This window comes from Bos javanicus, chromosome 22 (genome assembly GCF_032452875.1).
Source record: "Bos javanicus breed banteng chromosome 22, ARS-OSU_banteng_1.0, whole genome shotgun sequence".
In the NCBI taxonomy this organism is placed as follows: domain Eukaryota; kingdom Metazoa; phylum Chordata; class Mammalia; order Artiodactyla; family Bovidae; genus Bos; species Bos javanicus.
In genome coordinates this window covers 12,604,581-12,618,759 of record NC_083889.1, presented here as the reverse complement: position 1 = coordinate 12,618,759, position 14,179 = coordinate 12,604,581, and the positions used below count along the sequence as shown (strand labels likewise).

At 47.6% G+C, this 14,179-nt stretch overlaps 1 protein-coding gene across 9 annotated transcripts in view; it reads right to left on the bottom strand.

Moving 5' to 3' along the window:
• Positions 1-14,179, bottom strand: part of CCR8 (C-C motif chemokine receptor 8) — a 138,629-nt gene that overhangs the window by 35,135 nt on the left and 89,315 nt on the right. For 3 of the 9 annotated variants that reach the window (XM_061395996.1, XM_061395999.1, XM_061396005.1), the window contains 4 exons: positions 11,835-11,912; positions 8,805-11,102; positions 7,294-8,318; positions 45-232 (listed from right to left, as the gene is read on the bottom strand). The gene's annotated coding sequence lies outside the window, so the exon portion shown is untranslated. Of the gene's footprint in view, positions 1-44; positions 233-7,293; positions 8,319-8,804; positions 11,103-11,834; positions 11,934-14,179 lie in introns of all 9 variants that reach the window. The other 6 variants (XM_061395998.1, XM_061396004.1, XM_061396003.1 and 3 more) reach the window with 5 other exon arrangements.

The window sequence follows — 14,179 nt, the reverse complement described above, 5'->3', positions numbered from 1 at the left end:
ACATTCCACCTGTGGAACTTGGACCCAGTACACAGGTTCCTTACCTGTAAAATGAGTTCACAGCTATATTTTTAGGCAGTTGGGTACATGAAAAGCACCCACTGCTTATTAACCATCCTTCTCCTTTAGGATCTTCTTCCTGTTATTATGAGCTTCCCTTGTGGCTCAGCTGGTGAAGAATTCGCCTGCAACGCGGGAGACCTAGGTTTGATCCCTAGGTTGGGAAGATCCTCTGGAGAAGGGAAAGGCTACTTACTCCAGTATTCTGGCCTGGAGAATTCCATGGATTGTATAGTCCATGGGGTCACAAAGAGTTGGACATGACTGAGTGACTTTCACTTCACATCTCCTGTTACTATAAAAGACTTGAGCTCTTCTAGGTCCTAATTTACTATGACGCTATGATAAAAGGGTCAATCCACCAAGAAGACATAGCATCTGTAAATGTGTGTGTGCCAGTCAACAGAGCTGAAAACATATAAAGCAAAATCTGATAGAACGAAAGGAGAAAAAGACACATCAACAGTGATAATTGAGGGGCCTCCCTGGTGGCTCAGCAGTAAAGAATCCGCCTGCCAATGCAGGAGACACAGGTTCGATCTCCAGCTCAAAAGATCCCATATGCTTTGGAGCTAAGCCCATGTGCCATAAATCATTGAACCTGTGCTCTAGAGCCTGGGAACCACAATCACTGAGCCCACGAGCCACAGCTAAAGAAGCCCATACGCCCTAGAGCCTGTGCTCCGCAGCAAGAGAAGCCACCACGATGAGAAGCCGGCGCACCGCCACTACAGATGAGGCCTCACTCTCAGCAACTGGATTGAAAAGCCTGTGCATCAACGAAGACCCAGCACAGCCAAAAATAATAAATAAATCTTAAAAAAAAAACAATGATAATTGCGGACTTTAACAACCCTCCCTCAACAATAGATAAAGCAACTAGACAGAAAATCAGGATCTATAAGAGCTCAACTCCACCACCAACTAACAGAAACTCACTGACATTTATAGAACACCCAACAATAGCAGGATACACATTCTTTTTAAAAGTTCAGAGATCAAATACTAACAGAGGCTATATCCTGGTGAATAAAATAAACCTCTACAAATTAAAAAGAATTTAAATCATATACAGTGTACTCTCTGATCATAATGGAACTTAACTAGAAATCGGTAAAAGAAAAATTTCCAAATACTTGGAAAGGAAACAACACACTTCTGATTAACCCATGGATCAGAGAAAGTCTCAAGAAAAATCAAATATACACAAATACACACATAGTGAATTGAGTTATTCTTAGTACCATTTATGTTAACTTATGGCTTGCAGGGAACATTGCTGTTAAATCTAATGTACTGACCACTCCACGTCAGTACACTACATACATGGTCACATACAGTATCCCATTTAATGCCCTCCAAAACTCTAAGAAAGAGAGTTTCTATTATTATTCCCATTTTGTTAATGCAGCAACAGAAGCTTACATCAGCTAAATAGCTTGTCTGAGGTCTCAGAGCCAACAAATGACAAAATCAGCTAAATTGAGGCACCAGAACTCTGTGAAAATGTCAGGTTTCAGGGAATACCTGGGAACCTGCCACAGATGACAACCCTACCTAACCAACCCCTTTATAACTAAGTCATATCTCCACACCCTTACCAAAACACTGCCCACCATCTGGTGTGAAATAGGCTTTCTCTCCAGCCCCTGATAACTGCCAGGAGGTGGGAAATTCAAAGGGAGAGAAGGACTACAAAGCCCTTTGCATGAGCAGGAGAGATGTAGAAATCTCTGAGGTCATAAATGCTAATACCTCTCTTGATATGAGTCAGAGGGTTCATTGAGAACATCAAAATAGTTTTATTTCCAGATAACATCAGAACAGAAATAAAAATAGTTATTTGACCTATGAAATATGGAAAAGTTCATATGCTTTTTTCTAGGGTGGGGTGGGAAGAGTGGTATGCAAGATATTTTAAAATTGTACTTAATTTTTATTTTTAGCTCTCTCTGTGTGTGTATGAGTGTGTGTATGCACACACACCAAGTCATGTCTGACTCTTTGAGACCCCATGGACTGTAACCTTCCAGGCTCTTCTGTCCATGGCATTTTCCAAGCCAGGATACTGGAGTGGGTTGCCATTTTCTACTCCAGGGATCTTCCTGACTCAGGGACTGAACCCGCATTTCTTGTGTCTCCTGCATTGCAAGAGGATTCTTTACCACTGCACCGCCTGGGAAGCCCCTTTAGCTCTGTAATAATGCCAAAAATGTAAACAATATTCAAAATTTGTAACAAAATATAGCTGTCCATATAGCTGTCCCTTGTCCCCAACCCACATACTAGCCCCACACTCCAGAAAAAGATCACAAAAAAATACTTTTAGTTCCTTTCCCCCTCTGGTATTTCCTTCAAAATTTCTAAATAGTAGGCTTATCCTGGGGCTTCCCGGGTGGCTCAGATAGTAAAGAATCTGCCTGCTATGTGGGAGACCCAGGTTTGATCCCTGGGTCAGGATGATCCCGTGGAGAAGGAACCGGCAACCCACTCCAGTATTCTTGACTGGAAAATCCCATGGACAGAGGAAACTGGTGGGCTACAGTCCATGGGGTCACAAAGGCTTATCCTACAATTTCTCAATTTATAACTTTTATTTTCTGTTGATCTGCTGTTGAGAAGGTTGAGGATTTGGTCCTCTTCCTCTCCTGACTCCTTTAACCTCACGTAACATTTCAGAAAGATGGCTCCTAGGTCCTCATAGTTGACAATGCACTGTATGTAGTAGACTTCTAAGTCCAAGGGTTTTTTTTCATCCCATTGAAAATTTCCTCTTAACTGCCACTTAATGCATAATACCTCATCATACAGAAGTCTATAATTTTTTTTCAACTGCTTCCTTATTTTGGAATTTGGGTTGATTTCAACTTTTTTCTACTGTAAATAGTGTTTAAAAAAAACCACTTGAACATGCATTTTAAAAACACGTTTAAACATCTCCTAAGGATTCTTAGACGATCAATTAATAAATCAAAATATATGTTGTCAACTGTGAGGGGGAAATGGCCACAGAAAATACACTGGATGGCGTAAGAACAAACACAATAAAAATAGAGAGTTAATCCTCCTTGTCGCAAAGAAGGGAAAAAACTTTTCCCCCCTCTCCCTTTTTGTTTCAGAATTTCTCTGTCCTACTCAAATGTGCATAAATCTTTATAATGACCTCATAAGTGAGGATCATTTCCTGAGGACCTGGGAGCCGTCTTTCTAAAGAGCAAACTGTATCCCAGTTTGCATGGAAGGATAAGAGCCTAACTCGTGGCCCCTTGTCTGTACTATGAGAAGCTTGTTTCTCCTCTGATTAAGGCCAACATAAGAGGTCTCCCCAAGTACGTGGGTAAATGTGGAGCCAACTACGTGTGACAAAAGATGCCGCTGAGTCCTCTTACCCAGGGAGCATTGTTTACCTCAAGAATGTGTATGTAAGGGGCTGTATCTGCTTGGCTAAATAAGGGGGTCCGATTACATTCCATCTTTGCCATCTCTGAGCAGACTACCTGCGATGTGATTGCATTCTGATTTAATATAGTATATATATAGCATAAATGCACATTCTGGTTTAATATAGTGTATATATTCAATAATAAAAAGTGTTTTCTTCCTCTGCTGCCTTTGTGGAGAGGTTTCTGGGCTGGGAGAAGTTTTGCTTTTTTAAACAATATTCTTTCTGTAACCAAGCAGGACCCTATGGGGCCTTTCCAGGACAGACCCCTCCCCCCAAGTCCTCTGCTATAGTTACCCTCTCAAGTACCTAGATAACAGTATCTGCTGCAAATTTCCTGAGTTGTTTTACAGATGCTTAAACCTCCACCAAATGGAAAAAGTTAACTGCTTGATGACCATGAACATGTAGCCCCCAGACTTTCTGGAGCCTGAGGATTGATAATGTTAGCCCCTGTGACCCTGCCCTGTTACCTCACCATCAGCCAATCAGAAAATTGTGCAAGAGCTGAACACATGCACTTCAATTCCCTTCCCTCATCTGGCCTCCCATAAAAACGCCCTCCCTGAAACCCATCATGGAGTTCAGTGGTGTTTTTTGAGCATTAGCTTACCCAGACTCCTTGTCTGGCAGCTTAAAATAAACTCTGCAGTTTCCTTCACCACAACTCAGCGTCAGTAGATGGGCAAGCAGACCCAAGTTTGGTTCCGTAAGATCTCAACAATGGCACTCTGCCATAATGATATTAACATTTGCCATCCCTGGATGGAGTGGAATCCCACCTGTTAGTAAGGTGTCAACTCATCACTACGTTAGTTTTTCATACCAGAGAGTGAACGTTTGTGTGTGCACCTAGCCTTGGAAACCTCAGGCCTAGCAGTGCGTCCTGTTGCTCTTCAGACCCTTGAGGATGACTTTTTTGTCCTTTTCAATCACTTGCTCATGGCTCCTAAACATTCTACAGATGGCACTGGACATCTTACCCACGTCCTGTGCTGTCCTCTCCCCACTGAGAACCAGCTACCATCACATATTTACATTGAGGCTATTTTCACCTTCTCCTGTCCTTGAACTCCTTTCAACCACAGACTATGACAAGCTTCCAAGATGCACCGTCCTCTGCTCCTGACAAGACCCTGTGAGTAAAGAGCCTACTGAGAATCTGCTAGCAAGAAGACGATCGAACGTGATGTAATTCACAGAAACGATACGCCATCACCTTTATCGTGTCCGCGTTCCATGGTTAGCATCGAGTTGCAGGTCCTGCCCAGTTCAAGAGGAGGGGATCTTTGGCCCATCCTTGAGTTTACCCATCACAGTTTTCTGAGATTTTGGTTAGACACAGACTCATACCTCCTCATCCTGTGATCCCTGCCTCCTAACCTTCCTTAATTTTTTCTACCCTTTTGTCTTGCAGTGCATTCTGGTAGTATCTTCAGAGCTTTCTTAAAGTGCACAAATTCTTCTTCTCCTGCTGCTGCTGCTGCTGCTGCTGCTGCTAAGTCGCTTCAGTTGTGTTCGACTCTGTGTGACCCCATAGACGGCAGCCCACTAGGCTCCTCTGTCCCTGGGATTCTCCAGGCAGGAACACTGGAGTGGGTTGCCGGAGTTTAACCTTAATTCATCTGTGCATTTTGCCCTTTTAGTCATCTTGTATTTCTTATTTCCAGAATATCTACTGTTTTTTTATATCACACAAACTAATTTCCACAGCCTTGTTTTTTCATCATATTCCACTATTTTTATTTCTTGAAATACATTAATATATTAGTTTTAATCTTTATTTACAATTTCTGTATCCAAAGTCCTCATGGGTTTGGTCTCGACTGTTTGATGTTTTTGGTTAATTCTGAACATTGCTGGCTCAGTTCCCTGTATATTTTGATTTTCCATTTGTTTGGATTTTGGACTGGGAACTCATATTACTTGGAATTTCACCTAAAATTCTACCTTTTCCACCCTGCTATGCCTATTTGGATCTATTTTCACCACATCAGGTACGTAGCCCTCTGTATCCCTTCCTGTGACGTTGCCTCAGCTTGACTAGGGTTCTCCGAGCAAGATCCCTAATCTCCTGTACCCGACTCTCTGCTTCCAGTTCTGGAAACCTCTCCTTCCCTTGGTCCTTTTAAGCCTAAAAGCGGTAGCAGTTCATTTTGCCATTATGCTGTGGGGAAGAGGTTGCTGTATTAGTCCCTGTGGAGCTGCTATTTGCCTGTATCTTTGTAAATAACCCCACCTTTTAAAAAATTTTTTTGGCTGCACCAGATCTTCGTTGGGGCACACAGGACCTTTAGTTGAGGCACATGGGATCTAGTTCTCTGACCAGGAATCCAAGCCGGGCCCCTTGTGTTGGGAGTGTGGAGTCTTAGCCACAGGACCACCCAGGAAGTCCCTAAATAGCCCTTTATAAATCAACTACCTGATTCGATAGAGATTCCATCCTTGACCCAGCTTATGTGCCTTCCCAGACTGTGCAGCCCTGCTGGCCTTCCGAACACTGACTGCTTCCCAGCTGGAGTGTCCCAGTGTGTGAGCATCCCCAGGGATTAGGTGATGGCTGTGAGGCAGCCTCTGTCATGCCCACTGCACCCGCAGAGGCAACAGCTGTGCTTCTAGGTCTGACCTGCCTGTACCCACGGAGCCTCTGGCTGTCCCAGTGGCTGCCCAGAAAGCCCAGGTTACACAACCCAGAAATGCAGGGACGTGAACGCCCCAGGGGCGAAGCGTGGACTAGAGAGACTCAAGAGAAAGAGAGGAGTAAACTGCTTGCCCTTTGCTCCTGCAGGTGACTGCTCTAAGAGGCAGTGGCTCCCCGAGTCTCTGGGAGAGGTCCCACATGACCTGGTGACCAGAGCACTCTCTCATGAAGCTGTGGCCAGCTCAGGAATAAACCTCTGTGTACTGTTCTTCCTCTCCCAGCCTCACTCCCCTTTTCCCTTCACTTTGTTCCCTTGACTCACACATCCCAGTATGGCAATTACTACACAGGCTTTATGCGTCAGCCCCTGCTTTCTAGGGACGGAGCTAAGACAGGCATTGAGGGGGCTGTCCTTTGAGGAATCTGGCTCTGTGTGGGCCTCAGACAGACTCCCTCCTTCCCAGCCCAGCCTTTCTCTCCTTGTCTCCTCGCTGCAGGGCCACAGCATATGAAGACCAGGCTCCCGACCTGAGGGACCCCAGGGTGCCCAGAGTGATGCAGGCTCCGGTTTTCCTCACTTTTCTGAATTTGCATCCCAGGCCCTGAGATCTTTCTGTGCTTTTCTGTCGCATCAGTCATTTATTTTAAAAGGTGTTTTAAAATAATCACCCAGTTTCTTAGGTAGTCTGAACCAGAAGGGCGCCCCTAGACTTTCTCATTGACTATATTACCTGGAAACCCTCTTTCTATTTTGTATTTTTTCTCTACCTTTCTCTTTCTTTTCCTCAGCCCACTGTCCTTCATCTCTTCCAGGATTTGACGTAGGCATAGTCTCTGGAAGGCAGAGACTCCAGACTGAATCTTTGGGATTCAAAGTTCTGCACCCCTGTCCTACCCCCAGCTTCAGCTCAGGGCTCCATAAATCTGCTGGAACAGGCAAAAAGCAGGCAAGCACACTCCGTGTACAGCCTGGAGAGGCCCCAGGGAGGATGTGGACTCGCTGTTTCATCATGCTGAGTGGGAAACGGTCACACACGTGTGGGCTCAGCCCTCCAGCCACCCCTGCTTCTCATACACAGAGGCAGGGCTGAAAGAATGACTCAAAAGCATTTGGAAAATAGCTGTCCATGGCCCCCAACGGTCAACTTACGTATGGCTCTGACTCACTGAGCAGGGAGCACGCAGTGGGTGCCCTTTGGTCACAGCAAGGTCCCAGATGACATCATCCGTGAGATGTAGCATCAGCCCGTGCAACCCCAGACGTGTTGTTCAGAATCAGTCACCCGGCAAATGAAGGGTCAGTGGAAAAGCAGCTGCCAATAGCCACAGAGAAGAATGGGCAGTTTCACAAACGCTGTGTGTGCCGCTGCCCACCTTTCTGAAGGTCTGCCTGACTGTTCCCCCAGCCCACGTGTTACCTGAGCAGAAACCCTTCTGAGCCCTGGTCACCCGCAGTGTGGTGTCTCCAAAGACCACCATGGCAATGGGGGACCCAGGTGCACAGCTGAATTCGAGGAACCCTTGAAGTGAACCAGGCAGCTTTTCCATGGTGGCCTCCAGGGAAAAATCCATTCAGTTACAGGATTGAGACCTGGCCCCCTTGTCCAGAGGCTTCGCCCCTTGCCCTGAATGTGGATGTTCCCCAGGGCCCTGGAGACTGGCCTGGCAGGCCTCATGACCTCATCCTTCTCCTCCCCACCTTTTAACTTCTGTGTCTCTCCTCTCTCATCTGATCTCCGCTCCCCTCCCCCCCTGCCCCGCCCATGTCTTCAGCAGATTCCTTGTTCACTCTTATGCTTTACCATTTTCCTTGTTTTTGGTAAACTTGGTGAGTCAATGTCACGGTCGTTTCTGTGTGTTTTGGGGTGAGGCAGAAGCCTAGCTAAGCAGGCCTTGAGGTGTGCATCCATCAGGGTAATAGAGGCGCATGGCTCAGGTCTGCCTGCAAAAGGCTTCTGAGTGTGGGGGGCAGGGGGGTGCTCAGTGAATACATTACCTGTTCTCCTGCATGCTCCCTCAGACCATCCTTTTCAGTCTTTCAAGCCAAGCGTTTTCCCCTGATGCCGGGCTTCCTCTCCTTCTCGCTCCCGCCCAGCACACTTACTTTCTGCCAGCCTGTCTGTCTGTGTGTCTGTCTCCGCACCCATCTCCACTCTCCCCACTGGCTCCTTCTCCCTGAGAAGAGGGGGAGGCGAGTGGGGACTCAGAACAGGGTGCAGCCCCCGGGGCTCGGCCTGGAGAGGAGGGACGGTGACATCTGCTGGGTGACTGCTGAATCCGCCTGGCCCTGCCGGGTTTCTGGACCTTTCCGGGCAGAACTGCTTCCGCTGATACTCTTCCATCTTGGGGGAAGGAGCCCCGAGGTGGAGTTCCCTGCACCCGGTGCCTGCGCCCACCAGCCATCTGGCCCCTTTCATCATTTCCCCTTCACCCTGTGGGGGGGTCCCCAAGACCAGCACAAATACTCTGAGATTTTTAGGGCTTGGATACTGTTTCCGAGAAGACTGGGATCTCCCAAAGAAGAGGGTTGAGCTGGGCTTGACTGGGTGACCACAGCCCCTCTGAGACACACCCTGGAAGAGGGGGCCAGCCCGCGGTGAGGAGGAAGGCCCCAGGTGTGGGGGCTCTCCAGGCCCAGCCTCTGCCCGCTGAAGCACTCACCATCCGGGGGCTGTGGGCGGTGGCGGCCCTTCCAAGCGGGCCCCATGACTGTGGCGCCCTCTGGCGGTGGCTGCCGCAGGAAGTAACGGTGCAGCTGTCCGCACAGGTCAGGACGCAAGGTTCATGTAAACCTCCAACCAGACAAATGTTACTCTCTGTTCTGCAACTTTTTACCTCTATAGGAATGGCAAAGTGTTATGTCTTTAAGGTCAGAACCTTGAGAATGGCTCTCTTGCGTGTTTCAGGCTATAGGCAGCATTCTTAACTGGAAGCAAAAGCAAGAGAATACAAAGGTTAGGCCAAACAGATCTGATACGGAGTCAGATTTGTTCTTCCCTATTACAAGGGGACCATGTTGGCACCAGGACACAGCAGTAGGTAAGCACAGTCCCCGCCCTCATGATGCCTCTGTTTAATGAGGAGACATCAAACACGCTCCACATTCTAAAGGGTGCCGGTAAAGCGGGACCAGCCCTCTGAAGACAAAATCAAGGACTGAATTGACAGGGCGGGGCATCTAGAACAGCTGAGAGGGCTGGGGAGACCTCTTTGTGGGACCCACTTGCCATCTAAAGAGATAGCCACGGAAGGAGAGGAGGGGAGCAAGGAGTGGGGAGAGAGGAGGCGGGGAGGAATGGAAGGAAAGGGCCAAGACCAGAAAAAGCTTGGAGCCTGAGGAACTGAAGTGAATTCATGGCTGCTGAAGTGTAGCATAGCAGGAGGTTAAACCAAGGGATCCTGGCCAAAGTAAGAAGTGTGGTTCACATAGAAAATGGGCCACTTTTCTGTTTCCCTGTCACCAGGCTGCAGAAACTCTTCCGTGTGCCCATTCGTCAGAGAGACAAAGCTGTGAGGTCACCTCTCCCTCCCTCCCACTCCACCACTGGCCAACTCCAAAACCTCGCAGAGAGTCGGACGAGCAGGCCACACTGTGGGACAGCTCCGAGGGGTGTCTGGCTTCCACTGTATGTCGAGAGGAACCAAAAGCTTTAGATCAGTGCCTTCCAGTAGTGTCCAACAGCAATAGCCACCTACATAATTTCCACTAGGATTTTAAAAGTAAGGAGAAACAAGTAAAATTACTGCTATTAAAACATTTTATTAAACCCATACCTCTAAAATATTATCATTTGAACACGCAATTAATATAAAAATTATGAATGAGATAGGGAACATTCTTTTTTTTTTCATGCTAAGTATTCAAAAGCCTGGTAAATATTTCATACTTACATCCCAGTGCAATTAGGATGAGCCACATCTCCAGTGGTCCATAGCCACATGTGGCCCTATGACCACTGCCCTGGACAGTGCAGCTCCAGACACTGCAATTTTGAAACCACGACTCCCAGGAGAGACTGACCCACCGGCACAGGCTTCTGCCACCTGCCAGAGAAGCTTTAGAAGAATCCTCAGGACATGCAGTCAGGGTAAGTTGTGAGCTTGGCCTGGAGTGCAGCCTTGACCTTCACCTCTGGCAATGCACCCATCAACCACCCATCCCCAGGACCTTGAATCTGCCCTCATTCATCTTGCTGACACTTTTTTCTCCCCAAAGAACTGAATGTGACTCATCTTTTCTTAAGTTTCCAAGTGTATTGTCACCTGCAGATGCTGAAAGAGGGCATCAGAGCCAATGTGGTGCAGTAGAAAGAACACTGCACAGGGCGTCAGAGAAGAGAGAATCCCGTTCCTGCTCATCTTTCACCAGACCTGCGGCCCAGAGAGCCACGAGTCGGTGCAGGGCACTAAGCAAGCGCTCGGAGTCCAAAGTCAGACTGCAGCTCTGGGTCCTGAGCTGTGCCCTTTTCTGGGCCTTTGCATCCTCCTCTGTAAAATGGGGGAGTAGGCAACGGCACCCCACTCCAGTACTCTTGCCTGGAAAATCCCATGGACGGAGGAGCCTGGTGGGCTGTAGTCCATGGGGTCTCGAAGAGTCGGACATGACTGAGCGACTTCACTTTCACTTTTCACTTTCATGCATTGGAGAAGGAAATGGCAACCCACTCCAGTGTTCTTTCCTGGAGAATCCCAGGGATGGGGGAGCCTGGTGGGCTGCCGTCTATGGGGTCACACAGAGTTGGACACGACTAAAGTGACTTAGCAGCAGCAGCAGCTGAAAAATGGGAACAGAACCTGCTCTTTGCAGACAAGGTAACCACCACAAAGCACTCAGCACAGGGTGCACATTAATAATGAGGATGATGATGATGATGTCTCACCTGTTATGATCTCTGCACCTCTGCTTCCTTGGTTGGAAAGTGGAGATAAGCATGTCTCATGAACCTGCTTTCTGGGGTTCTGTGAGGCCAAGAGACAGTGTGAAAGCACTTTATGAAAATAGGAAGCTCTTTATCAAGTCCAAAAATGACTCCTCAGTTTCACAGCCTAGCTGGTGGTCTGACTGTAAACAGCCCTTACAAATTCATAATCGGGAAGGGGAGTCTGTGCTGTACCCGCAGCTCCATGACTGGACGAGGCAAGGCCTAAATGCCCAGCTTCAACACTCTTTTCCTGGGTAAACTCTGACTTCAGCTGTGTTATCATCTGTATGATGGCTGAGTACACACAGCTCTCAGGTCAATGGGCTGAGTATCAAATGAGCCCCTGACTATGATGTGCCTGGCAGAGGGCCTGCCTGACTCAGAGCCCCAGAGGAGACCTTGAGGTCCACACATGCCTCAGCCAGGCGGGGGCCAGCCGTTCATGTGACAACCACAAAGTGGAGCCCCAAGGCTTTCATTTAGGAAATGATTCACCAACCTCCCCAGCAGGCGTTAGTGGTAAACAATCTGCTTGCCAATGCAGGAGACCCAGGTTCGACCCCTGGATCCAGAAGATCCCTAAGAGTAGGAAATGGCATCTCATTCCTGTATTCTTGCCTGGAAAATTTCAAGGAGCATAGGAGCCTGGAGGGCTACAGTCCATGGGGCTGCAAAGAGTTGGACATGACTGAGCCATCGAGCACACAATTCACCAACCTTCTCCTCCCCCACCATCAACAACCCCTCCATTTTCCATTCCCCCCCTCACCTGCTGTTCTCTCAAGGCCAGGAGGAAAGCCCTTTAGGAAGGAGTGATGGTTCTCTACTTCACTTTGTGTTTGGTAATCTGCAGAGAAACAGTCAAGAACTGCATGTATGTAAATTTCTGACTTGGTGTGGACTTCCTTTCTACTACCCCTCAACCTACCAGCTGAATGCCTGGTTACTCTAACCTCTGTGGATTTCAGTTCCTGCCCTGAAAGGGAATTCCTGTGGGAGAGCTTTGTAAACCATGGACTGAACTTCACATGCAGTCATGGCCATTCTTCTCATTGTCCCCATTCTGTGGGCTCCACCGTATTGGATTCCCTAATACAAGAGGGGAAGCTCCCCTGTTGGCTGCCTGACTGTTAAGTTCTCACCTGAACATCAAAGCTGCTCAGACAGGGTCACTCCCCAATAACAAAAAGACTAGCCCCACCCTCGCACATATACCTGTGGACCAATGTTGGTGATTGTTGCCCCGTTACCAGGGACAACTCTAGCCCGTTTCCATACTCTCACGTACCAGGTAAAATGTATTAGATTCCAAATCACCAAATTCCCCTGCTTCTTGGCAGCAGCCAATCCAGAACTGACTCTGCCTCCTGGATCCCTGTACAGACTCAACCAGCCCAGGCCCAGATCCTGTAAGTCCCTCCCAACCCGCTGTCACTCAAGAATCCTTATCAAGGGAGCAGCTGGGATGGAACAGGATCACAGGCAGTGAAGAGAGGATTGCCACTTTTAAGGGGATAGGCAGTAGTGTTCAAAGTCCCAGAGACCCCAAGAGAAGGTGGTACATTGAGCGGCCCCCCAGTATGTGAGGCCCATCACCCACCCTCTTGACTCTATACAACTTGGTCCTTCTGGCCAGTCCTCCCGGCCTGTCCTCCCAGGGGAAAGCTTCCACCAGAGCCTCTTAGAAAGAGAATGTTCCTTCTTCCATGAGTCCCCTGAATGCAGATTTTTTATTACCCTGTCTGGGACCTTCTTGCCTTAAATAGTCATTCTTCATTTCCTGAGGGCCCACAATGTTCCAAGCACCATATGACATGCTTTAGATATGTCATTGCTTATCCTCACACTATCTTTGACTAATGGGTAATTAGCATAATTTTTCACAATAAGGAAACTCAGGCTCAGAGAAATAACTTTACCAAGGTCAGACAGCTTGAGTGGCAGGGTCAGGATCTGAACTAGGACAGTGTGACTCCCAGTCACTGTGGGTCTGCAAGCTTTTTACCTGTAACTTAAAGGCTTGCCAGTTTCACCTGTACCTACCACTCCCTCCCAAGAACGCAGCTACTGCAGATTTCTTTGGTTGTCAAAGCCATGCTCTTTGAGTCAAACTGAGGGGTATCCCACAGCCAGAGGTTGCCTGATGGGCTGGGCTATGTGTGCTGACTGGCTGTCCAGCTTGAAGCTCTGGGCCTCGGGGAGTGCTGGGGAGAAGTGGAGACACCAGGAGGGGGAAGAGAGCCCTAGGTGGACAGAGGCAAGACAGACCACTCCCCTGTCCTCCGGAAAATGACTGATCACTCAGTGTTCCCAGAGCGGTCTCTTTTTGCAACCTTGAAGTGTGGAAGGCAAACTCAGATCAAGACCATGGAGAGATCGGGTAGAGACCCTGCCCTGTTCACGTTTATGTTACAAATAGCCAGCCCTGTGCACAGGGTATGGCATGCAGGATGTGCTTAATAAATAACTGAGGCACTCTCTGGTGGTCCAGTGGTTAAGAATGTGCCTGCCAAAGCAGAGGACCCAGGTTTGATCCCTGGTCCAGGAAGATCCCACGTGCTGCGGAACAGCTAAGCCCGTGCACCACAGCTCCTGAAGCCTCTGAGCCCTAGAGCCTGTGCTCCAAAACTAGAGAGCAGCCTGAGTCCAGCAACAAAAACCCAACACTGTGCAAAAAAAAAAAAAAAAATTTAATTAATAAATAAATAAATACCTAATAAATCAGTGCTCAAACAAGTGAGTCAGGCTGGTACAAAAACTTTACACAGGTACAAACACTACAATAGCGGTGGTTACCAAACACTGGTTAAGAGTTAGCCTGCAAAAGAAAACTCATTTTGGAATAAAGGGACACTTGTGCTTCAATTTGCAAATAAGCCTGTAGAACTTCTGCCTGATTCTGTTGAGGTTTAGAAATGTTTCAACCCAAAGGAGACTCCTGGAGAATGACAGACACGTTTTCTTTTTGCTTAAAATTTTTTTTCCCAATATTTATTTCCAGCTTTATTGGATATAACTGACATATAATATTACATAAGTTTAAGTGTTAATGTGTAAGTTACTCTTACTATGTGATGATTTGATACATGTATAGACTGTAAAATATTTACCACA